This window comes from Molothrus aeneus, chromosome 3 (genome assembly GCF_037042795.1).
Source record: "Molothrus aeneus isolate 106 chromosome 3, BPBGC_Maene_1.0, whole genome shotgun sequence".
Taxonomy (NCBI): Eukaryota; Metazoa; Chordata; class Aves; order Passeriformes; family Icteridae; genus Molothrus; species Molothrus aeneus.
The window spans coordinates 23,463,833-23,491,310 of NC_089648.1; the positions used below are offsets into that span (position 1 = coordinate 23,463,833).

The 27,478-nt window shown below is 36.9% G+C and overlaps 1 long non-coding RNA gene across 1 annotated transcript in view; it reads left to right on the forward strand.

The window, feature by feature from the left end:
- The first annotated feature begins 1,203 nt into the window (after nt 1-1,203).
- Nucleotides 1,204-27,478, forward strand: part of LOC136555255 (uncharacterized) — a 191,364-nt gene continuing 165,089 nt past the window's right edge. Inside the window, exon 1 of the long non-coding RNA XR_010783446.1 lies at nt 1,204-1,273. This is a non-coding gene — a long non-coding RNA (uncharacterized lncRNA). The remainder of the gene's footprint in view (nt 1,274-27,478) is intronic.

Below are 27,478 nucleotides of genomic sequence, written 5' to 3' on the forward strand. Positions count from 1 at the left end.
ACTGAAATTTCCAAATGTTCAGTGTCAAGTTTTTGAGTGCCAAATTGGAACCTCACATCAAATTTTCTTGTTTTTGTGAGTCTCTAATTCTCCTTGTTTAAAAGGGAGACATATAGCACCGATACAGGAACAACTGGAAAATATTTCTTCCATGTGGCCTCTAGGTTGTTTGCTTGCTTGTTTGTTTGTGTGTCTATGGCAGCACCTTTGCCCTTTATTTATGTATTCAGTTCTTTGGGAATGTTGTTTTGAACAAATCAGTGCATAAGTCAATATTCCACCACCAGTTGCTGTATCAAGCCAAATAATTTGTTCGGAATTGGCAAGGTCTAGTTTAATCTTCAGATATTCCAAAGAAGGCCAGTGAGAATTTAAAGAGAGGGTAAGCAATACCTATGTTTCTGACACATCATAATACTTGCAGCATTTTAAAACACTATTAGTAATTTTTTTCAAAATCCTATAGGACTTCTGTCATTCACTTCAATAGACCAGACTCTTTCTGACTTACTTTTCATTTTTTTAAATTTATTTTGATTTAGAGCTCTCTTTTCATAGCTTAGTCCCACAGCCCTCACAAAAACCATAGGATTTCTTCAGTAATGGTCCTGCACTTTCATATATTACAATGTGAGAAAGGTCCTCCTTCAGTGATGAAAATGCTGTACATCTGGATGGAGAATGAACCTAGTATTTCAATAACAGATCCTAATCCCATACTACTTCTTTCCCATGCTTATGTTGTCCTGGTTTTCAATTCACAGTTTTCATGGTTTTTTGAATGAAAAATCAGTAGTGGAAATAGCTATTTGACAAAATGGAATTTCTCACCACTCTGAGGTATTTGAGTTTTTATTAATGAGATTTGTAAAATCAAGCTATTTTTATAAATAACATTTACTCTGTGCTCTTCAGTTCTCTTCTCCAAAAAAACTTAAAAAAAAAAAAAAAAGGCTTCTTGTCATGCTTGTCTCTCCTACTTTTTGGATAATTTAACAGTTTGCCCTTGTGTGCCCAAGGTAATTGTTTCTACTCTCTGTGTAGTAGTGCCACAAAATGTGGATAACTCTCCATTTTGCCATTTACTTCAGATATATTTCTATAAAAGTGAAGGGAAATTCCAGTTCATATTTTGTCACTGTAGGTGTAAAGTCTATTGCAGCAAACATAATTTTTTAATTATTCTTTTAAAATTTTTTAGGTGTTTTGCTCAGACTGTTCCCTGCTTCTGTGAGATCAATGCTGACACCAGTGAGACCATTGGAGACATAAGGTACAATTTGATATATTGTCATTCTCTAGAAGGTGGTGTACTCTGTGTTTTCATTATTTTCTACTTAGCAAATAAGGTGTAAGGAAGTTATTAGGGAGAAAAAGACCCAAGTAAACAGAGAATGGACATATGGTATAATTCCCATCCTTTCCACTTTTGCCCATGTTAGGCCTTACAAAGATAATATTTGTGTTTTTTCCAGCTGTTAACTCACAATTGCAAAAAATGTTATGCAGAGAATTGCATCATAAGCAGTAAAGCCAGATAACCAATTTGTTTTACAATTTTCATCATATTATTCAGGTACAATGAGAAGTCAAGAAGAACCTAAAAGATGCCTTTTGTAAAACACCTCTTATCTCTTCTCATTTCTCTCCTGGCCCCGAGTGCCAAAAATGGTTAGAAAACTTAAGTCATATTTTCTAAACAATGAAGTATGAAGTTTTGTCATAACCAGCAGGGTTTATTTGAAGTCACATATGGTTACATTTCACACATGGAAATGTGCTCGGCACTTATTCAGCCTTTGGAAGTGTCATTCCAGTTTCATACCAATAAAACTGTTCACTGTGCACTGGTGATGTTTAAAATGAACATATTTCAGTTCAATTTGGTTTGTTCTCTTCTTACTGCAAAGTGAATGTCTGCATTTTGCACTCTTTACTCCTGAGAAGGGCATTAATCTGCTGCTTTGGCAACTGGTGTCGCTAGTGAAATGTAATCTCTACTTTCACGGTGGAATTGCAAAAGTTATAAAATATTGAGCAGGCATGTCAGTCTGGAAATAGTTAAATAGGCCTTTTACTGGAATATTTCATTGTAGGGGCAAGCATAAAGTGGTTTTCCAAGATGGTCAGTGGTAGCCTTCCCTGCAACAGGGCTGAGTGCCTGTGTTGGCGATGGTGGCTGGAGCTAGTGGCTGGGCTGCATCCATGAGGCACATCCATGCTGCAGGGCAGGCCTTTGGTGATCATTTCACGCTGTGACTGGGCCTTTTAGGCACCATTTTAAATGTGTTGGGCTCAGTCATGCTGCTCCTCTGAGCACTCAGCCCACAAGGGAGCTCCCAAGCACCCTCCTACCTCATGGAGCTCTGCCACTGACCTTAACCAGGCTTTGTGCACATCTGAAGAGTGGCTCTGGCTTTCAGATTGGATCCAGCTCTGAGTGTGCTTACTGACTGTAGTGAGAAGGAAAATTTGAAATGTGCTATGAGATTTTATGACCTTAAAAATTTGTGCTGCATCTTCCAAAAAAAAAAAAAGCGATTGTGAGTGTATCTTATGCTCTTTTCAGAACAGGCTGGGCAGAGCTTATGACTGAATAATGCCATGAATGAAAAGCACTTCAAAGCTCTACCTTCCCACCTCCTCCCTCCAACTATTTCCTACATTTCTGCTTTGATGTTAATCTGTTTGGGGTTTTTTTTTGGATTACAAATAGTTTTGTTTGCTTTCATTACCAAATTACAAAACAAAACTCTAATTAAGCAGTTTGTACAGAAAGCAATTAAAAGAAAAAATGTTTTTCTCTTGCTATCTGGATTGTTATGTGTTGTTTGGCAGAACAGCAGTTGCAATGTGTATTTGTGTAGGAGGTTAAATCTGGCATCAGGGGTTTGCAATGACAGATGCAGTATGTTCCCATGGCAGTGACAGTGCCATTGAAAGCAAGATTTTTCCTGTAAGCCTTTCTGTAGGTTGGGATTGCATTTTAAAACTCATCAAAATACTAGGTTTTAGAATTTGTGTTAAAAGTGGCTGAAAGCTCCTCAGGAAAACAGGAATAATTAGCCCCAAATACTATCTATTATGAAGGGATTCAAAATGTTTAACTTACTCCCATAAAAACTTACTCCAGTCAGGACATTTTGGAGTCAAATTGTACTGACTCCTGAGGCCAAATACTCTATCAGTGCAAGTCACAGTGAGAACAGGGCTTGCTCAGACCCCTGTGATCCTCTTACGGGGCCTTCACAGTTTCACAGAATCTTCTTGGTTGAGATTGACCCTGATTTCTCTGACAGGAAAAGTATCCTTTCTCACTTGTACATTTGTTCTTGCTTGTGTGGAATATTCAGCAAGAAGGTTCACAGTTGTAAATGGAGACTAAAAAGGGACAAGAACGAAATTAACAACCTCTGAGTGCTTCTCATGTGAAAATAAAACACATTGCTGCTCGTAGGGCTCTGTATTGCAGCAAGTCCTGACCTGAATGAACTGTGCTGGCATTGAAACACATGAGACTATCCAATGCTCTTCCAAACTGGGAATTGTAAATCTGTCTTTTTTATAGGCCTTTTTTATATGGAAATCTCTCCTCTGTACAAACAGTTTTGGAAGCTGAGCCTTCTTGCAGAGTTCCCAGATGTTAGTGTGGTAGCTGTTGTGGGGCTGGGCCCACATCAGTGAGTGTGATGTGCATGGTAAACCTTGTCCTGTCAGCTTGTAGGGCAAATGCATTCCTAAACTTCCTGGAGAACATGTGAGGAAAATGAAGAGACTGAACAGAATTCATAGGAATTAAATAAACAGCTGTATAAACTGATATTAGGAAATGAATGTTTCTGCCTTTTCTGTTTCTTTTTATGACTTTGGTACCTAATTCTATGCTACAGAGACAGTTCAGAGGAAGTCCATCACATGAAGCTGGTATATATATTTTCTTCTTTAAGGTCCATGTTATTTCTGTTGCAATTAAAGATCTTGCTCTCAATCTTGAGAAAACTTGGCCCAGATCAAATTTTGTTGCTTAAGCAAATTGTCCAGCAGCTAGGAATGTGGAATTATTGTAATTACTGCAGCTGCTTAGAAATGGGAGAGAAAGCTGAAGGTACGGTAGAAAGAATGCATCTAGAGCATATAGGGTGCATCCTCTCAGAGTGAATTGAATTTTCTACCCAGAAACCTAATACTAAAGTGGTTGTAATGTTAAATTAATCCATACTATACAAAGCTTCATCAAGACTTTTTTTCCCCTATAATGTCTAGGCAGAACTCCCCAAAATTAATTTTTCATTTGAATAAGAAAACATGAGAATAAGAACAACTTTCCAAGGCACTAAACAACAAACTGAGGTACTACTGTTCATATCAACTCCAGATGAGAGAAGAAATCAAGTAAAAGTAATTATTTTTTCTCTTAATTGGGAAAATCTTGCTATTTGTCATGTCAATTTGATATTTTGGATGCACAGACATTATAAATGACAGTGGCTTCGTATATAGAAGAAGAGTACTGTTTAGGATGGTGTAAATCATTGCCTTTTGAATAGACTTGGGATTCTTTTTTCTCCTGGTTTGACAGTAAATTAGGGAAAGTAGAGATATTTGCCTTCAAGTCACTCTGCAAAGTAGCATTTGTCTCAACAAGTTTGTCAGGAAAGAGCTGTTGATTCATGATTTCAGACATAATGGAACAACAACACAAGAAAACAAACATACATATTAGGTGAAGGGTAATTTTGCTGAGAATTGCAGAATAGACAAGGTAATATAGCAAATAAATAGTAAATGCCAAAGCTGAAGCCTGGAATTCAGAAAACAAGTAAACATGTACTGTTCACATGGTACTGGAGTGGTATCCGTCTGTGTTAAGTAGTTAACATCTACTGTCATTTGAGGAATAGATGTCACTGTGGAGCTTTTATTTGTTCTGATTTTTATTCCATTGTGCTCTTATGCTGTTTGTTAGGGAGCACAGATGAAAGGAAAATAAAGAAGAGGTTTCCTCAGGATGTGACTTTTTCTTTGTCTCTTGTGGAGGTGTCTGCCCATGTGTGTCCCACCTCTTCCCCCATTTTGATACTGTGTACAATGAAACATTGCTAGTTGTGATTGAGGGAGAAAAAGATTAGTGAATGGGAAACAGTGGGAAGACTGAGGGTGTTCTGGTTCAAGGCTGTATTGTCCTTTTAAATGGAATATGGGCGGGAATTCCTGACCTCGCTGAGGTCAATGAGACTGCAAATCTATGGCCAGAACATGCTACTGTTTTCTGCTAACTGAGTAGGGTTTAAAAAAAATACTGAACAGCCAATCAGCTGGTAAAAGAAGGGGGAAAGACTAAACTTTTTTAGTTGACTGTTATTTTTTGTTGGCCAGAAGGCAGGCAGTGGTAAAGTTAGACATGGTAACTGTAACTGTAAGACATATTTCCTTCAGCCTTTTGCTCACATTGATCTTTTTCAAAAAAGTAAAAGAAGGCTTATTTACCAAGATGTGATAAAGATGTGAAGCAAGTGCCATTAATTAAAGTTAGTCTTTAACTTGTCCATGCCTTCAGGAACCTGATCTTCCTGGGCCAGTGACATGCTTGTTAACTTGGAATAAGTTAGAATTTGGGTTTTTACAAAATTTGTGGAGATTGCCTATTGGAAGCATCCCAAAATATCTAAAAGTATATATAAATGATTCAGAGAGCTCCTCACCTTACTTTCTCAGGATTGTCAGGTATGAAGGTGAAGGTGATTCAGAGGTATATTATTTGGGAGTCTGTCACTTGTTCTCATTAATTTTCTTAATTGATGCCCTTAAAAATGAATCTGCTTTCTAGAAGGACATTGAAAACAGTTATTGAAATTCAGTTATATTCCTTTTTTTTTTACCAAATTGAAAGAATCGGCTTAACTTTTGGGCAGACTGAGTTTCTTCTTCACAGTGTGTGTCTTGTTTTTTATTACAAATTTATCAGTATTTCTAGATTATACTACCATGTCATGTTATTGAATGCTCCCTCCTGAGCTTTTGCTTGAGTTAAAGTACATTTTAATCTCCTCTCTAGTTCTGGTCTGCCCTTCATTCTTTTATTGCAGTTAAGTTCCCATGAAATTGTTTGTTTTCATTCATAGTTCAAGACACTGCCCTTTCCAGACAAAAGGAGTGTGTTTATTACTTCTGAAGTGCATGATATACAATCACACAAGAAATTATATACCATTCTTATTTACTGCAATAAAAGCCAACATACAGTGCCATAGTTCTTTCTCAATTAAAAAGTTACAACTTTTTGTTTTCTTGAGAAAATACAAATATTTCTGAAATCACAGTGTACAGTAGCATTTATTGTTTTTCTTGGATAGTAAGTTATAAATAAGTAGCTAGTGAATCAATAGCTAGAAGTTTTACTTCCTGGTTTTTATTAAAACCTATGCTATTTGCTCCTGATTTAAGGCCCAGGAAAAAAAATAATAACTTGCATGCACCAACTTGCTGAGTTACTGAGCCAGTTTACCTTTCCTTCTCTAAACAAAGGATTGTAAAGCATAAAAAAGTGATTTAAGGAATTTTTACATTGAGTTGTCACTTTGAGCTCATAACCACAGAAAACTGTACCATATCTCAAATTGGAAAAAAAACCCAAACATAATTTTCTTTTTTTTGTGAGATTTTCTGAGATATTTTCAGAAAGATTTAATTTTTATATGACATATTCTCTAATAGTGTTCTGTAAAAACACTTAACTTTCTTGAAACTGACACAAAATTTTGTTTTAGTCACCTAAGTTAGATTACAGCAAGTCAAACACTCTGGATGTTTAAGAAAAAACGTGCTGATTGGTGAACCTATCACAAATGGATTTACCTAAATGCTGTTCTCTCAAGATGATAGTAGTAAATGACTCCTTTGTAGGATGGCTATTTCAAGGAAAAAGTTATTACACTACATATGTAATGATAATGAGCTGTTAGAAAACTTCCTGCTCACTATGAAGTTTGGATAAACAGTTAAACCCCGAGTTAGCTCCTCATGTCATGTTACCTGCTCTACACAGGAGTGTGTACAGGAAGAGTTTTTTTTGTTTGTAATTGTTTCTATAACTTTATAACTTTAGAGCCATATTCCTCCTGTTCTTCAGCTCTATGGGAATGCATGTGAGGTGGAAGAGTGGCTGTGAGTTACCCCATGGATGTACCCAAAGCTCTGGATCTGAATTCTGACCCTGTCACTTGGGTCAGGCCATTGTGTAACCACTGTCATTTACTTGTTGAACATCTAGACATAGGGCTATCTCAATGTATAAACATATTTTGTGGAAAAGAAAATCCAATCTAAAAAAAAAAGTGTCTTAAAGATTCTGGGGACAGAATGGGGGAGGATTCGAGAAGTGAATAAGACTCTCTTAGGATGTGGACTAAGTACCAATGATGCTGTTAGACAAACACTTCTTTAGAAAATCAACAAGTGACTTGTAAAAGTATAAAGAGGAAGTACTGAGAGATCATTTTTCTGTCCTTGTTGTGGAAGGAAGGGCAGAATTACTCCTTGAAATTTGTCTTTCTTCAAGTATATTTAAGAACACTCGGAAGGTTTTGATTCTCTTACAGTTCTTTCCCTTCTATTTGTTCTTGACATATTTATTTATAAAATAGAAGGAAAACCTGTTTATGCCTTTATTTCAATTCCATTCTATTGCCATACTTTGTTTCAGGGAAAATCACAACTTCTGTTTTAGAACTGGGAAGAGTAGAATAAAAAGTAGCCATATTGCTTTAATGTCTCTTTCCATTTTAGGGAAAAATGTTAAAGGCAGAACATACTCTGAGAGGCAGATAAGAAACACAGTTTTCTTCCATTGGGGAGTGATTTGCAAATTTAGTCTCTGGGCCCAGTGTGAGTGAGTGCAAATCTCTAGTACTTGAACATATTGAGACCAGGTGTGAGTCTGATCCTTCCTCTCTTGTGGGTCATGCAAGTTTCTATTCACTGTTTGAACTTGCACAATGGTTGTCATCAAACTATTACTCCTCATTATTTAAGAGGCCAGTCATTAAAAGGACTAAAAAACGTCAGATTTGTAGCTTGCCAGGCAATACAGTTGAGTGGTAGCACTGTTATCATTTAGCACTAGTGAAATTTATGTGGCTGTTCTTGGAGATAACAAATAGCAACCTCTTTGTAGTGGCATGTGCTCTACATGATGTGGAGATTCTGGTTTTCTCTTTAAAGACAGCAACACAGCCTTCAGGTACCTGAGAAGGAGCTGTGTTAGGCATGGGATGGGTTTTGGAGATATCAGTATAATAGAAACAAAGTCATTGATGACACAGACATTTCTTTTTAGATGCAGGTGAAATAGTGAACCTCTCTGACCAAATGTTTTTCCCTGGAACATTACAGAAGTATTTTATTAAAACACCAGGAGGGTGAAATTTTGGAATAATATATTTTTTGTGCTGTGCTAGAGGAAAGCTCCAAAACTTCCCATTTCCATCCCTCTTCAGAACTTTGGTCAGGATTTAACATTTGTATTTTTTCTCAAACTTCCTGTATTAGACTTTCTGTAGAGTAATTTAACAGTATTACATTAACATAGCCTAGAGCTAGAAGGCATCCTTATCCTTATGCACTACAACAAAACATAGGCACACCAGGACTAAATGACGGCATCTATCTCAGTTGTTACATGCCTAATTTCACTGAAATGAGAGCTTTGGAACAAAATAATAATGTAATTTAAATATAAGGCAAAAATCAACACAGTGGATGCTGCAGTATGCAAATTAGCCCTCACAATTTTTTCAGTATTACCTTCTCTCTCCCTAGCTGTTGCCTGTAGATGTCGAAAGCTGATAAAGGCAAGGAACACATGAGCAATATTTTCTGTATTCCTATACAGGATAGTCTGTTCCATAATGGACAGTGTTTTCCCATTTTCCAAAAATATATCTTAAAAATTAGAGGGATGTGTCTTTCTGAAGAGCAGACAGATTAAAAAAGGAAATATACTTTACCTTGAAAGAAAAAATGTCATAAGAACTTATGTCATAAGAACAAATCTTTGGTTGCTTTAGTACGTGTATTATAAATTTTGACATTTTTGCCTAGCGTTTTAAATCTATGACTTTAAAAATATTTTTTTGCTAGTGAGATTCATTAATCTAATGTCATTAAACTCTCGCTTTTGAACAGTATTTTCTTAAAGGAAAGTCTTACAATAGTTTTCCTGCTGTGTTTGGGAGGTTGTTTCTTGTTAATCCTCATCAAGTGTTATGAAGTAACTTTGTTTGTGAGGAGGAGTTTGCTATTGCTAATATTCCTCTTTCAGTGTTTTTGTTCTGTTTAGAAATTAGAGAAGATAGATTTTTCTGCCAAAAATGCTTATCAAAATCCTTTGTTCTTCATAACAAGTTATTTCATGGATTTACACGTAATTTATATTTAAAAATAACCACCACAATGGCTTGAAACGTCCGAGGTCTGAAAGTACTTATTCCTTTTGAATTATTCACAGTTGTATCTCACACCTATTTAAAAAAATCACAGCAGTTTTATTGAATGGAAATACCTTGTCAGTTCAGAGAGTCTGACAGTTAAAGAGACTTAACTCTTTATAGTTTTCCTTTAGCTGCTTAACCACCAATATTTACCAAGGACTCCTATTGCTTTCTCCTGTCAGTCACTTGGGAGAGTCAGTACATGGAATGCAACAGGTCAAGGAGCAGATATGTGCTGCTCATATGTTTGAAGGTCAGGTTCAGTAACAACCAACACTGAGATTCAGTCCACAGCAGAATATCTTCTGGTCCTGTAAAAGGTTTTGTTGTCTTTTTCTTTTTATCCCTGATTTGGAACACTGCAAATAACTAGTTGAGATTTTTGTTATAGAGAATGGCAAAGTTTTGCTACTTAGGCATTAATTTCTTAGGAACAGGATGTTGTAAAACTCTAGGTATTTAAAAAAGAAGGAAAAAACCCCCAAAAACTAAGCCTCTCTGGTTTTTACTCTCATAGAAAATAAACCTATAGAGACTGAACCTGATATCTGTGAATGTCATGTTTTTAATTGTATTGTTCTCTTCTGCAGCTTTTTTTGAGAATTCACAATTCTAAAGTAGGAAAGCCAAGGCTGTATATTATATCAGCAACCAATAACTGAATTATCAGGCATAGCAGATAGCACCAGGCACATCAGATAGATGTGGCCCTTATTTCAGAGTCTCTCATCATAGTAAAATCTGTTTCAAAAATCCTATTCTATTTGAAAGGGCATTCATTTTTGTTATCTTCTGTGATAATTATCTTGTCTTTCAAGTATGCTGAGAAAGAAAGCTTCCAAGTGAGACAAGGACTGTGAGAAGTAGGTAAATTCCAGATAATACCTGGATCTCATTTGCATGAGAAATAAAATATTATGAAGAGATTGACAAAATATGTCACATAGCCAGAGACTGAAGTGCTTGAAGGTTATGTCCTCCATACTCATCCTTGTATTTTGAAGTAGCTAACTTTATCTCTGTCTAATACTAATTTATTCAGATACTGCATTCAGATTTTGTGGAGCAGACTTGTTTCTCAGCAAGTTTTATGTGTTCAAAAGATTCAGTAGTTGTTTCAGAATCTGGAAAAAAAATTATGGGTTTTGACTTTAGCTGTAAGAGCACAGCATATTCTGTACTATCATAGACTCAGCACCTTGCAGTATCAAGCTCTTTAATGAGATGCCTTTGTGTCTGGGTGTAACTTTCCAAATGGGAGTATCCAGTGGTACAATGGATATCACTGCTGTCAGATCACCTGTGCTGTGACCACAGGTACTAAATATTATCCAGTTGAACATTTCAGCTTTGAAACCATGTGATTTCTGATGCTTCAAGTAAAAGGTAGTTTCAGTAACTCTCAGGATGAGAGCTCCCTGGTATTCCATAGTCAGAGTGCATCTTGTCAGTTGGTACAGAGCAGGCCATATGGAAAGAAAGAAAGAAAATAAAAAATAAAAGAAAAATTAAAACCAAAAATAAATCCATATTCATAGTCCAGCTTATTTCCTTTCAGAAGGCTACATTTTACCTTTTTTTGGTATGTTATATCCCATAATTGAATTTACCTGTAATCAAAGCAATTAAATTGTCCTTGAATTTAATTCAGAGGAAGAACCATTCTTAGGTTCTCCTTCTTGGATTTACAATTTCAAAATGATGGCAATATGTCTCTGATAAAACTTTAACTCATTCTAAAGTTGTCCCATAAACAAAGAATATTTAATTATTTCCCTAGATCTTCCATTATTAGAAAAAATGCTTTTTAAAAATTTAAGATTTGTAAAATGTGAAATGGCTGTAGCTGCTGGTTGGTAACTAATATTTGCATTCTCTCTATGCAGTATTAACCTCATTTAGTGAGTCTTCTAGTATAAGTAATGCAGATCAAATGGCTTTCTGGCCTTGATTTGCTTTAATAACAACTTATGCCAACTGTCACTGGAGGAATTGAAAAAAGTCATGATAATCTATTCACTGAACTGTTAATAATATGGAAGTCTTTAAAATGTTTCTGTCTATTTGGAGTTCTCATGTGGAACTCTGAGGAGCAGAGCCAGAGTCATTCATGCTTCTTCCCTGCAGCACACACACACCAATTGCTTGGGACAAACTTCTGCTTGTTTTGAAGCTGCCTCTGTTCCCAAATAAATATTTATACTGGCAGTCACCCCATTTGTTTACCAGCCATTCACAGATTGAACTGCATTTGAAGAATTAATTGCCTTCATAAAGATGCTGTTTATTCTTTGACAGCAGGTTTCTGCATTGCCCCTCTAGATGGCATTTCTAAAAACAATTCCAGATGGAAACATGTGAGATATTTCTGTGTTCCCCAACAGCTTTAAAAATAGATTCCTCTGCATGTTTCACACTGATCTCTATGTGCACCTCTGAACTGACCTCTGCTATAAACACTATAAATAAAGTATGCTGAAAGAGTAGATACACATTTTTCCCCATTTCATACCTGTTTGCTTTCAGTTAATTTTTTTTTTTTTTTTGCTCAGCTACATTTAGATAAAATTATGCTTATGTAGAATTAGAGGATTTTTAGATAAGAATATCTAGCAAGGTTTCCTAGTATTCTGGTTTGATTTTGTTCATGTTTTACCAGAAAGTTGTAATCAGAAGGTATTCATTAATCAGTCATCAGTTGAAAAACTGAAAATCTCATTTATTAAAATGAGATTTTATCTCATGATAAAATGAGATCTTCAGGTACATTAGTACCTGAAGATTTGGCTCCGTGGTATAAATTTAAACACCTTACAGAAGTATGATTTGTTTGCTGAAGCTGGAACATGGAAATGAAAGCTTTCCTGTGGTGTGGAACAATAGAGAACCACTGCAGCCACAACTGCAGGCTACAGGAGATGAAGAACCCTACTCCTATTCCTCTCCCATGTACTCTGTAATATTAGATATGAGACATAAGAAGTAAGCCCTCTGCAGCTTATCTCATTATTAGATTGAGCAAAATAATTTTGACATGTTTCCCACCTAGGTTTTAAACAGGCTGTAAAATATCGGGCATTCTCAACCAAAGCAATCACCTGTTACAACATCATTGCTTGTTAATGATTTCCTTAAATTTCCTGTTAAAAATAAGGGAATCTGAGAGTTAGCATTGGCATCCCTGCTCAGAGCTTGTGCCCATAAGGAATTCTTTAAGATGGATATGCTATTGAGGTAAAACTATTAGCCCTGAAGTTTTTGTTCTTTGAATGCTAGATAAACTTTAATGTTTTTCCTACATAGTTACTCAACAGCAGTGACTGTTATTCATCAAAATGTTTCATGTCTCTTAAATACCATAGTAGAGTTCTAGAGAGCTTCTAATGGACAGTGTCATAAAATGTGGAATATTTTCTCAGTGAAAGATAACAGTCCAAATTACAATATTGCCCAATAAGGCTGTAAGGTGCTGGCAGAGCTCAGCTTCTCTGATGGAGTAAAGGAAAACTGAAAGGGCGTATGTTCTAACATGAACCAAAATCCTCCTCCTTTAGCAGCCATGTAGTTAATGGAGTTAGAGATCTGTGAATGCTTCTCAACTGAGACAAGATGAGAAAAACAGAGTTAAAACTCATAATGTGGTCTTCAGACAACTTTCAGTTCTGACATTTTATGAAAAAAGTGATGTAAAATATAGCCTATATGTTTCAATGAAGCTGAGTGAAAGTGAAGCATTCTTGAATTGCTTTTATAATAATAATATTGCAGTCATGAAACTCTTCTCTTTTGAGTTGTTTGAGGCTAAAAGGACCCTTAGCAGTCAAGCTGAGGAAATGGGGGAGGAGGGGGGGACAGACACACTCATTCTCCCGCTGAAGCTTTTAGGGCCAGGGATCTTTTGCTACATGGCAGCAGACTGGGACATAGGAACCTATGACCTAGTCCAGTTTGCTTTATAAAATAGCAAGACAGGAAAATAATATGTTAGGTAGTGTTGGATACTTTTAGGAGATTTTCCTTCTTGGGTCTCTTTGGATTCACCAGGGGGGAAGAAACCTTCTTGGAAAACATACAGTGTCAACATTCAGTTGCGGATCATTCTGTTACTCTGCTGTGAGAGCTGTGTTGTCCTAAATAAACAGCCAGTAGATTTTGAGACAGTACTGTGAGTTTTTCTCCTGATTACTTTCTAAAGTTTACTAGGTAATTTAATTATATTCTCTTAATCTTTTCCTAAAATGAAATATGTGGTGAAATTACTAAATAACTTAGAAAGGATGTTCTAGGTTTTGATGTGCCCTTTGGTTTTGGAGTACCGGGGGCAAGATATCCAGAAAGAGTTCCTGCTGTCCTATTTACAAAATTTAATTAAATTGGTACTTGGGTCCTGATCACTTTTTACTTTTCTAAATATTCTTATTTGCAAATGAATAATTCTGGCATTACAGAGATAGTAAAATTTTGTCTATAGAAGTCTGGTTTTTGGGTTTTTTGGTCAGAATAATTTCTTCATTTTGAATATGAAGTGCTTTTTCAAAACTAGGAAGTTTTCACAGCCCCAGACATCACAAAGATTTAAGAGATGATGTTAATTTCCTAAACATCCACCACTTTATGTATACCTTGTCTTGCCCCATGCCCTGCCATAAAAGAAAGATGCATGCAGTGTTACTTCCAAAAGAAGAAATATTTTTCCCTTATCTTTCCAAGTAAAAGCACCCCCTGAGATATTTTAAAGGAGATTACAGTCTGCACCACTGCAGACTTGAAATGCAGTTAACAAATGGCATGCTATCTGTTACAGGGGAGCTGGCTGTACGTGCTCTATCATTTGAGCCTCAAGCAAGTGGATCACTTTCATGGACTAGCTCCATGAATATACTCAAATCACAGGAATAAATAACTAAAAATGTAAGAGACGCAAAATTACACCTGGTGTTTTTCACTACAACAAATATTAGAGATAAGAGGTAAAATAAGAGCATAATACACAGACTTCCCTTGCATCCTCAGTATTTGTTGAAAAAGCTCAAGGGGATATAATTTTTTGGTTTGTTTTTCAATACTCAAAGCAGAAGATGGAGAGGGTGGTAAATTCTGTTAGTCCACTGTCATTAACTACTAATGATGGTGATTTAAGAAAGGGTATTAATTAGATATTCACTCTAAGGCATAAAGAACAGAGGTTAGTGAGTAGCACCCATTGAATAAACCTTTTGAGTAAATTACTACATAGCACCCAGGAAGCTTCATTTAAGAATTTCAGTGTTGCTCAATGGGATTTATCTCATAGCCTGAGCAACAACCTGTCGGAAATGACAGAGTGGATTTTGAGATGATTAAAAACAAACAAAAACCCCAACTAAAAAAAAACCAAAACCAAAAAACAACCCAACAAAACAAACAAAAAACCCCACAAAACAAACAAACAAACAAAAAATCCCCAAAAGAGTGAACCAAAAGGAAATCTAAAATAATGGAATGAACAGGATCTTTAATAGGCAAGAACTTCTATTTCCAGAAGGCTTTAAGGGATAATTTGGGCTAGCTATCATTTTGTCCTAGAACAGTCAGAAAAACCATTCCTGCTTTCTCATCACTACAACTTGAAATTTTAGCTCTCATTTGTACTCTTGGCTGTTTATCAGCATTGTGAAAGTACCACTCACATCCTCTTCCCTCTTCTGAGCCAGCATTCCTGATATGCTCTTTATAGCTCAAATGCCTTTACTGAATCCCAGGCAATCTGAAACCAGCTGAAAAACGTACGTTCATTGCAGGGGGATTTGGATCAGGCACAGCAACAAGAACATTGCAAATTAGGAATGATGTGGAAAAGTGGGTGTCATGGCAGAAATATGTGTGTGGGCGCTTGTGTAAAACCTGTTCACAATATGCTTGTGTTGTTTTTCCAACTATTATTTCTTTTTTAGCTGTTTATTTGAAAAGAATTCACTTAAAAGTTTTAATATTGATTTGATGCAGATTTTCATAAAATAGTAAACAGGGAGAATCTGTATAAAGATGTTTTCCCTTTATTCTGCAAAAGCAGAGAATTTGAAGGCAAGGAACAATTTGACTGAAGTACTCTTGAGAGACTCACGGGGATATCTTACTTTTGAAAGAACAGCTGAAGTGCAGCACTGACCTTGTATCATTTGAGAAAGACATATGCTGAACTGCTCAGTGCATGCTGGCGAGTGATTATTTACACAATAAACAAGACTTGACCAAACAAATCTCTCCTCACGTCACCAATATACTTTGGCTGCACTTTTCCAGATTCATCCTAAAATCCCCCCTCCCCACGCCTTCTGTTTTCTCTTTTTTTTCTGCAAGGACTTCCAAATGCCTCAATGTGCGCTGACAGCGCCAGGCACTCATTACTGGGAGACTCGCTGTCAAGACAATGAAACTATGCAGGGCAGGATGGCATTGTCACTATCTTCTTCAGAGTCTGCCTCCAATATGGGAAAAGTTCTTAAAACAGCTTTTACCATGGCTTCTCTCATGTCATTGTGGCCTTTTGTTTTTGTGCAACTGGAACTTCATTAGTTTGTTGCCGCATGCACAATTTCCAACGGCTGCTTTGAAGACGTGGTAATTATAGTAATAATTTCCAACTCATTTACTAGTCATTGACTATTTTCTTGCAAGGCAAAAGTGGAAATAAGATCTTGCCCAAACCACTCCTCATTGAACAGTAATGCTTTAAATCAAATCTCTATCTGGAAATTTCTTTCACCAGTAAATTTTGCCAGAAGCCATCATTTTTCCAAGGTCTGTGCTTGTAACTGCATAATGCAAACACTAATACTCTAGATCATTTCACACATTAGTGAAAGGGGAAGCATTTACCCATCAGAGGAGGAAAAAAAATCTATTAGATAGAACACTTCATTTACTGAAAGCTAAATAAGCTGTTATTCTGTGCAAGTTTGCAGTTACTGCGCTTTTCCTTTAAGCTTGTGAACAAGCCTTTGGGCTGCACTGCTTATTTGGTCATCATAACCATCAGTAGCTTCACTGTAGAAGCTCCAACAAGAACTCCCTGTTTTGGGGCTTGATTCTGCAAGGAGCTGAGTACCACCTGGAAAGTATTTTATGTTCACAGTTTCTGGCTAAAGCAGTTTGAACCAACCTAGGCCTTTGGCCAAGATTTATCATGAGAAATATAGGTATTTTTTCAAAAGGAGCCAAAGAGAGTCATGTGTGGACGTAATTGGTAAATGCAGTGCTGTCCATTTGCACATGCAAATTTGCTAACATAAATACAGACTGGCATGTGTATTCATTAGTTTATGGGCTCTGTCTTAGTACCTGCTTGAATTTAGCCCTTGGCATTATTAGTTGCTCTGATTGAACGCTCTGTTTGCACTACATACTTTTGCACATACATACTCTGTTTGCACTACATAGCAAAAGATCTGAGTTCTGGTTCAGTTCTGGTGTTGTATTAAATGAAGCATGCACTTTGAAGCCTGATTGAAGCCTGCTAAGCTGAGCAATGCACAAAGGAGAAACGCTTTTCTCCTAGCTGATCCATGGGAAAATAATAATTTGTCACCCACCATTCCCTTCTGCTGTTGTGTGGAATGTGAATGAAAAGTCAATCTCTGTGTTTCCTGTGGCCACCCCTTTTGCAGATGATTCGTGTCTCAAGCTGCAGAACAGCTGAGCTTCAGCATTAGCTGATGCTCCAAAGTGATTTGCTTGAAAAGCTGAATGCTGTGGCATACCAGCTATTGAGCAAATTTTTCCCCATATTTGTTCTCTTTGTTTCCTGCACTTGCTCAAATGGGAACAGTTGTCTTAATGGGATGGTAGAAAGTTGCCCATGAGATGGTGTTTAGGCTTTACCACCAAAGGTGACCACTTTGGGAGCAATTCTAATGGTTGCAAGCCTGTTGTGGCAACTGGGAAGATTCCCCCTTCAGCTGTGATGATCCAACAGTGCTTTTGCATTGGGTGTTGGGTAATTCCAGTTCATGAAAGGTTGTCATGATTAATAGAGCAAGTACTCTGAGCAGTGATGGAGGAAGAGAAGCAATGGGTTTGGAGTGTCTCCAGCAAGAGCCCACTGCAGCCATGACTTTGACACTGTGCAGGCCCTGCACTTAGTAGAATACAACATTTATTTAGGCACCCTCTCAAATGAAAGGGAAATGCTTAGTGAGGCAGATCATATATTACACATTTCAGTGACAGCTCATTCGTCACAGATCTGGTAACTGAGCAAATGGTACATCTCTCTTTGGAAATGAAAGTTATTTTAGTCATTTAAAAAATAATTTTTTTTTACTAATGCATAAATGAATCTCCAACATTTTTAAGTGTGATTACTGGCTTGAGTGCAATTCTTTTGAAATTGAAAACACAACTCATATTAAATAAAGGAATTTCTAACACTTCCTGGTTTAACTGTGCCAGTAGCTTTTAAAATACTGTTATCTTTTTTGAAATTTAGAAGTTTTTACTTTTTGATCATTAGAGAGGGTTGCAGAGGGCTTTATTAACTGAAAGCCAACATTGAGTTTTACCTAGAATTTAGGAGAGGATTATATCCAATTTATTTCTGAGTGATTGGTTATTTTTTGTGAGCAGGGGACAAAGATGCATGAAAGACTGAGGAGGTGATTCTGCCCCTCTATTCAACCCTGGTGAGGCCTCACCCATAGTCCTTTGTTCAGTTCCGCTTTCTCCAGTGAAAGAGAGACGTGGAGCTCCTGGAGAAGGTCCAGTGGAGGGCAAGGTCCAGATTAAGGGACTGGGGCATCTCTCTTAGAGAGATGAAAGGCTGAGGGGGCTGGGTCTGGTCAGCTTTGAGAAGAGACAACTGAGAGGAAACCTCATCAATATCTTTTGGTATCTGAAGGAAGGTGTCAGAGGATGGAGCCAGGCTCTGCACAGTGCTGATGAGTGATAGGACACAAGGCAACGGGCAGAAACTGATGCACAAGAAGTTCCACCTGAATATGAGGAAGAATTTCCTCACTGTGCAGTAACTGAACACTGGAACAGGTTGTCCAGAGGGGTAGTAGAGTCTCCCTCACTGGAGACATTCAAGAACCATCTGGAGAAAATCCTGAGTCCTGTGCTCTGGGATGACCTTGCTTGAGCAGGGGAGGTTTAACCAGAATACCCACTCTGGTCCCTTCCAACCTTGCCGATTCTGTGAAAAAAGTTTGAAAATTATAACCTCTTGTCTGAAAAATGCCATGAATTTTCCGATTTTATAAAATGTAAACCTTTACATTTTATAAAATTGTTAATTTTACTGAATCAGATTTCTTGCTATTTCAAGTACAATTCTGTTTGTTTTCTTTCTCTGTGGCTCTCCACTCATTTTTGGGACTTAAAAGCTGGGAGGAAAGCCAGGTAGTCCTTTTCTCTCTCTTCAAAAGGGAGTTGACATTAGCACAGTGTGTGACGGCACAGTTGGACCCGTGTGGGTGCAGAGTAAAGCCTTCTTTTGGTGAAGTGCAGTTCAAAGTTACTTAGACCCAAGTTCTGTGGATGATGCTGGTGATTTTTCCCCAGACACAGAACTGAAAAGGTGACATCTTTACCTCTGTGGATGGGTCAGTGCAGAGGTGGTGGAAGAACAACGTTTGTGGGAGAAGGAGAGGAAGTTGGGTTTGTGCATGGTTGGCCCAGCACCCACCATCCCTGTGACTGTGGAGCTTCACAGGAGAACAAAGAAGTCCTATTTAGTTTCTGTCAGACCAGTTTTAAAAACCTGCTATTTAAAATTTTAGCCATATCTATATATATTGATAAAGGGAGAGGGGGAAGGTGTTCTTTATCTAGCATAATTTCATGGGAACATGTTTGCAGATCTGATCCGAGGTGTGTATGTGAATACACTCCCTTCTTTGTTGTCACAAAATAGTTTTCTGTGTTTTCTCTGGTGGGAATTCATCCATATTAAATCACATAATGAGTGTGCAGTTGTTTGGATTCTCAAGGCAGTAAGTTTTCAATTGCTTTGAGTGTTGTCCCTTGGGAATGCCAAATGTAGTGCTTGTAGCCTCATTTCTCCAAAGAACAGAGACGCAATCACAGACAGAATATTAAATGATTTTTTTCCCCCTGTGTAAAAAAAATTGTTATGCTTTATTTTCCTTCCATATAGATAATTTCATTGCTGTCTTGGAAAACAAGTCTGTTTAGATGGTTAAAATATCAGTAATCACATAAATAACTTCCAACCTGTAGTAAAATTCTGGCCCAGCTGTACCAAGCTGTGTGATTTGACAAGGAACTGATTTCAGTTGGCTAAAAAAAGAAGCCAGGTGAAATTACTGAATGCTGACATTTAAGTAGGAGTAATAAATCAAACTGGTGGGTGGGGGAAAGGAATGTTCCTGTCATCAAAAAGAGGCCTGTTTTTTCATGTGAAAGTGAAATGCATTTGCAAAGGCTGGCTTGTTTACACTCCATACCATTGCATATTAAAAAAATTACTCAATAAACAAAAAAAAAAAAAATTACAGCCTGTTAGATAAGTTCAGTAGTTTACCAGTGGCACAAGTACCAAATTCATTAGAAGCACAACTTAAAATATTTAACATGGTAATTGCCTTTTTTTTTTTCCTTCTGGTAATCTGTACACTTGTATTCCTGCCACAGCTCTCTTTTGGTAAGAGCTTTCCTTGAAAACTGAATTGATCAGTTTCAAAACTAGTCATTAACTGGGAGATATCCCTAGGTCAAAATTAATTTCATCTGTGTTTGTTTCTGGTATGAGAGGAAGCCCAGTCAGTGTGGTGAGATGCCTCTGCAGGAAACCTGCACAGGTTTAGGCGAGAGAGAAGTGAGAGGTAAAAAGCTGTAATGACTTCAACATGGGTAGCACAGCTCCAGCTTTTCATAGTGGCTAACAAGTGAATTTACTTTGTTGAACACAAATTATCTTTTACTTTTGGAAGATTTTGTTAATCATGTTTCTGTTTGTGTCCCACCCTGCTGCTTACCTGGGAGGTCTTTGTTCAGTTCTTTATTACTGGGCTAGGAATCACTCCTGTAAATCTGTAATGATTCTCCAATTTGTCCTTGGGGAATTAACTCTGTCACAGTCAGAGGGAACTGCTTTTCCTGAACAGATAAATTCTTTGTTGGACTTATGTAGTGCAGTATATACCTCTTGATATTTTCCTCTCACAATTCCTCCCTCTCATGCCCTAGAACCTGCAGTTAGGAATAAATGATTTCCATCGTCTGGTGTAGTTAAGTGCCATCTTAATTTTAGGCTTTTAGGCTGAATATTCAAACCAAACTTATAGGAGTGAATATAGGAATATTATATAGTGAATATAGTGTCTATAGGAGTGAATAAGGAATTCTCTTTCAAAACACATTCACAGAAAACTATTAGCAATAATAAAAAGTACTTTCTGATCCATGGGAGAATATTTGAACTCAGATGTGAATTCCTTGAAATCACTGAAATTTTCAGCATGACTGAGATTTTCTTCATGTTTCAAGTGATGGATCTTTGAAGTATGTTCACAGTGTGTTAACTTTACGAAACTTTAGTGTAATCTTGATATGATTGCCCCTAGGTGAGTTCATCAAATGACATATATGAGGTGTCTCATTTCCAAACTGGGTTTGTATGGCTTTTATAGGAATAATGAACTATCTTAATATAAGCTATGTAAAAATTCCAGTGACTATATTTGTGGCTGTTTTTTGCTGGATTTCATAGGAGTACTCCTGTGCTAGCTGACTCAGTGCAGTTCAACTGCTGGCTCACAGGAGGATTTTTTTTAGCTCATTGCTTTTCTCATGAAGGAATTGTTGTCATTGAATCTGTATGATAGGAGATAACAGCTGGAAATATACCTGCAACCTTGCTTGTGACATTTCAAGGACTGATATGAATCATGCTAATATTAAGTCATGATTATTTTTGCACAGGGATGAATGTATGTCAGCACATAGATGTATTTTGTATATATATATATAAACTTGTGGAAGAGTCAAGTGACAAATGGGCCTCGAGATTACTAGAAAATATAGCTGAATGCCACTAGCTAGAATTACAATCTGATGTTACATCCACCTGGTGCTCCAAGGGACTCCTGAAATTAAAATTTAGACTATTTCCCTTCATGTGGCGGTGGTGTGTGTGCGTGCTGCAGTTCATAGACTGATAATAGTGTATAGGGTGATATTTTAAAATCATTTTAATGAGTTATGTGGGTCTTACATGGATTATAATACTTATGATAATTATAGAAATGAGAGAAAGATAAAAGGAAAATGTCTGTTTTACAGAAAGCTGCCAATCTGCTCTCCTAGAAATGATATGGGAATATAATATGTGCAGTATAATAACACTCTTCCTTGATAAGGAACAGATGAGATATTATAGTGTTGCAATTGTGGTGAAAGCCGTTTCAATGGCACCCTTTGTTTGACACTAATGAATGTAGATCCTCTGGGTTGGACTGCTTTACCAGATTTTCATCTAAGACAAAGCAGGGAAGAACTGCTCACAGGACTCCCCAGACCTGTTCCAGGTCCTGGCTCTGAACTTCGTCTAGATCTGATAGAGATCTGGAATTTGTTAATGTGCACAGAAAACCATAACAAAACATGGTGATTGATGTATTCTGTTCCATAAACAGATCTTCCTCTGAGCAATTAAAAGAATCTCATTGCACTACACCTTCTTCAAATTCTCTTTAGAGTGTCTAAGTTAACTTGATGTACAGATAGCACAAGTGGAAATAAATATATTAAAGTTGCCTAATATTTATAATAGTCTATCTTCACTTGTTTATAATATTGCAGAAATGTTGTAATTTTCAGTTAATATTTTCTGCTTCAGGCTTAATTATTTTGGAAAATGTTCAACAAAAATGGTTCAGTCCTTGCTGAGGAAGGTACCAAGAGGGGCTAGTTTACCTAGGTTTAAATATATGCAGATAATGTATTGAAGAGTTCTAGTAACTTTGAGCTTTTACAGGCATGAGAAAGTCAGAATTTGGTGGTCATTAATGTCTTTTGTCATTCTGTGAGAAAACCAGTGAGTTTTTGTTCAAATTGTAAGCTTAAAATTTTACATATGTACATATCCTATTGAGTTTTGATAGAATTCAGCAGCATTGTCTGTGGGATCCATTCACATTAAACATATCCCAGTCCCTATATTTCTCCAATCTGCTAACCAGAGTGTGTACTTCATTACCATAATTTATATTCTAGTCCAGGACTCTAAGGGGCAATCAGGATTTTTCACTCCTTTTTCCTCTTCCCTAGCTGCTCAGCTTCACTGTAATACAAGTCACAAAGATATAGATTTTGCTCTTAGTGGAAAGACCCATTTCATATTACCAGTTTTATAGCAGATATTATAATGTCGTGTCCTAACTTGACTGGGCATATTTATTTACAAGGTTACTGCATATGAAGCTGAATTCCAGCCTGAATTACACTTGTTTACTCCTGAACTTTACATATGCAACCAACCTGTACCCATAACTTTTTCACACAGTGATTTACATGAATAAATATGTGTTGCTTAATGATATTTTGACTCATTGCAGCCCTTGAACAACCATGTTCAAGGTGCATGACTGAAGTTTGTGGTAATTGTACCATCTGGTAATCTGAATTCATAGGCAAGAGCATGCCTGGAGCATTGAAGAATAAATTTTCTCTCTGAGGTTTAAATAGTTTATATAGAGCAGCAATAACACAAACTTTCTACCCCAAGTCTTCTCTACACCCCATCTAGGCCTGGGAATTGGGAACATGCTTTACTAGTTAGCTACTACTGATTTCTGTGTGTTTTCCAACCCACAGAGAGGTTTTAATTTTAATTTAAGGAGAGAGAGAGGGGAAAGTTTCATGGTTATATAGCTTTTTCCTGACACGTGCATGAGGATAAGGGGCAAATAGGAAGCCACAAATATTCTAAAAGCACAAATTAGTGATCCAATTTCCTGTGACTACTCTTCAGTGTGCTGCTTAGCAAGTTTCATGTAACAACTCTCCTCGTGGCAATGTTGGTTCCATTGTGCCAGCAGACTTTGAAAAAAGTATTAAGCAGTCTAAATTTCAGCTGAATACACAACTCTAAGAAAAAAGAAAAAAAAATCCATTTGTTTTCTTTCTTAATGGCCAGCCATTAGTGATTCTGAAAATAGAATCCATTTCGAAAGCAGTTTAAGCACTACCTTCATCAATCTTTATTATTTATTGGTTGACACGGATGACAGATCTGAGCTACTTTATAGTTGAAGGTGTGGCTGATGGTTTGTGTGCCCTTCTTGACCTTGTCAAGGGCAAATGCAGTTTAAAGTTGTTTATAAACTATAAATCTCATGGTAAAGAATGATGTGTGCAGTGTACTTCTTCAATGATTAAAAGTATATTGTGTAAACAGGATGCTGCAGTGGGGAAACTCCTGAAGAGTGTGATTCTGCTCAGACTATGAACAGTCACATAGTACAAGCAGATCATTAAAAAAAGGTTTCTGTGGCTACACCTGGTGATTGTGGCAACAATTTTTTGGGTATTAGCTGCATGTAGCAATGAAGCTACTACAAAGATGTTGATTTTTAGTTTTAAAGAAGTTATGTTAAAACCAAGTTCCATTAACATTTCAAGAGAACTGCTCATGACGATCAAAAAAGACTGCTCTGTTCCTCACCTCCTGAGAATTTAGAGGTGTATGGTAAGAGCAGGCTGCAATGGCTCTGGTGCTCAGTTTCAAGTTGGATGCCTATGGCTGTTAGACATTTGCCCTTTAATTAGACTCATTCCAAGCCCTGCCTTGCCTCTGGACAGGTTCATTCATTCTATAGCACTGGACACACTTCTCCACAATTTTTTGCACATATTATAATATTTGAATGAAATTAGAGTATAAATATAAAGGCTGTGGCATTAGCTGCTACCCTGTGCTTAACTTAGACAAGGCAGAACAGGATTTAGGCATTTGAGATAGTTATTTGAAATGCTTTTTCCAAAGCAAAGAGTAGGAATCTCAAGGCTTGCAATTCTAAGAAAAACAAGCTGCACACAAGACTTAATGGACTTGCTACGGCATGCAGATAAATCTGTTCATTTATTCATGATTCAAAGGTTATACAAATTCCTGTGAAGATATTAGAAAGTTTTGATCCTAGAGAGCTTAAAATGATTGCGAAGTGGTATGCAACTGTACAGTTTTGTCACTCTAAAATTACCACGATTGAGTGGTGAAAAAAAATTGCATATTTGGTGGTGTGATAAAATAGAAACAAAAATGACTGCCTGCTGATGGTGGTTTTGTAAGATCACGTTTCATCACAGAATAATAGAGAATTTGCTTCTCTACTTCCTGCATGAGGCTCCAAGTCCTCTTCTTGTGCAAGATTTTTCTAATAATGTTTTTTGAATGGCATAATATAATCCCGTACAGTTCCTCCCCTCTCCACCCTATTGTCAGTTATCCATTAGGTTTTACAACAAATAGATGATAAAAACTCATGAAATTCTGGGATTGAGGAAACTGAGGGTGATTTAATGCCCCACTACTTTATTTATTTAATTGCAAAGCTAGAACTAAATGACAGAGACTGGTACACAGTTCCTAGTTCAAGGCTTAAGTTTGTTTGCATATTTTGAGTATTTCTCTAGTACATAGATCTTGAACTACAAAATCAGGATGTGAGTCTGCATTTCCTTAGATGAGTAAAGAGTTGGGATTTAGACTTCAAAGCTTCCCATATTAAACCTTCCCATATCAAACTTCCCTTCCACATGTGGTTTTTAGTAATTTCTGGAATATTTAGATAGAAATAGTTTAATTTCAAATCTCCCACTGAGTTGTGTTTCTAGTCCTCTGGATGAGTTTACAAAGGGCATCTCAAAGGCAAAGTTATATTTTATTAGTTGCAGAGATTCTTATCAATAGTATATTGGACATCTTGCTATGATGCAGTTCTAGACATGCTTCCCTCTAACAAGCAGAGGTGAATGCCCTAAGCAAGGTTTGTACCAATTTTGCTCTGTAAGTATAAGCTTTAAAAGACAGACCAGCTGTGAGAGCTGATCTGACCCTGTACATAAGGATTTCTTTTTCAAATTGGAGAGCAGGACCCCTTCTACTTTCACACAAGCAATGCTTTCCATGCAGTATTTTCAACCAGCTTACAAAAAGACAGTAGTGATATGTGAAAATGAAAAACTAACTGGACACTGAGTGTGTTTCTGCATGAGTAGGGGCTCTACTGGAATTCCTTTAAGCTGATTAAATGAATAGCTCCTCTTTTTGGGGTGTTTCCTTCTCCTTTCCATCAAGAAACAGGAAGAAAACTTTCCTATTGCACATAATAGCTTTATTTAGGTCTTGCCAGGTTTGCTTATAAACCTGTCAGAATCCAGATTGTCTTCAGTAAGTCAGTAATAACAATGGTTAAGAAGACAAAGGGAGAGGGATCCTTGGAGTCTATGATTGGAATTTAGTGCAATATCACACAAGGGGAGTAGAAAGGAGCAAGAAGCGATGGAGGAAATATATGGAAAATTATAGAGAGGCCAAACAATGCTAATTTTCTTTGGGAAGGGGCAGGGAAGGGGAGGCATCTGCTCCCCTGTGCTTCATTTGAAAATTAACAGTTTAGTATAAAATTGTTAATGCTCCAGGTCTTACTTGATTGCTATGAATATTTTGAACTTCTGTGTTTCGTATACACATTAGTTATCTAGCTTATGGGACAGTTTGGAGTTTTTTTTGGGTGTTTAATTCAACTTATGAACTAAATATTAGAGGACCAGAGTTAGGCTCAAGCCAAAAACAACACCTTAGACCAAATTTTAATCCATAGCAAAAGCTTTCTCATTGTCTCAGCTTAGCATTTTGAGCTATTTTCAGCTAAACCAGAACTGTATGATCAAGCAGCATGGGTTTTTTATAATATATGGTGGGCAGCAATGTCTGGTTCCACACTAGGATTTTGCAACTTGGACATATTTTGAAGCCAAGATATGACTTTTCTTTTCATCCCAAAAACTCCCACAGTCCAAAAGAAGTGCATTGACTGGTACAGATACTGTATCCCATTCACTATGGATGAGGACATTAGAATGTGCCCCTCACTGAGCAGCAGCATCTTTGCAGGTACACGACAGAAATCACCTTAACCAAGTAAATTTATTTAATCAAGCTCTTAGGTGCTGCACTTCTGAACTTTAAGGAGCAAGAATGGAGATGAAAAGTGGAAAACCCACAAGAGGATATAATTGGTCTCCTTATAGCTCAACTGATCCAAAACATATTTTTGCAGATACATATTCCAAGAACCACCCACACAGCCACTGATCTGAGCAGACTAAGCAGCATTAAATGGTTATGCTTTTTCCTTTAGTATTTCTTGATGGTTAGCAGAGTTGCCAGTCTGCTAAAGAACAGTTCTTTTATAACCACCCTAAAATTGCCAAAATGTTATATAAATTGATGATTGATACTCTAAGGAAATGTTACAAATCTTCCTAGGTAGCTGTCGGTTTTCCCTTATTCCGGTTCTATTTAATAGTTACTTGCCCAAATGTTTTTTGGTTTTGGTTATAAGAGGAATATGTATCCCAATTGCTCTGGGTGTATTATCAAGATATGCAGGATCTATTCTTTATTTGCATGTAGCTGTGGTAAAATAATGCTGCTATTAGAAAGGAAAGTAGCAATGTAAATGCTAAAAAATTTAGACAGTGCTTTATAGGCTGTATATATATGTATTTCTTAGGCTAATTTTACAGATGATATACCTGCAGCATAAATTTTAAGTGGTTTGTCTGAGATGACAAAAACACCTGCAGCTGAGTCAGTACTATTTGAAATGCTGACTGTTCTATCTATAATTAAGTTTGGTCTCTTCTAGCTGAGATATCTTAAACATAATCGGGAGTCTATGTGGCAAACTTTTCATTGCAATAGAAGCAATAGAGCAATACAGCTGGTGGAGAATCCCATGATGAACCTGAACAGCCTCTGG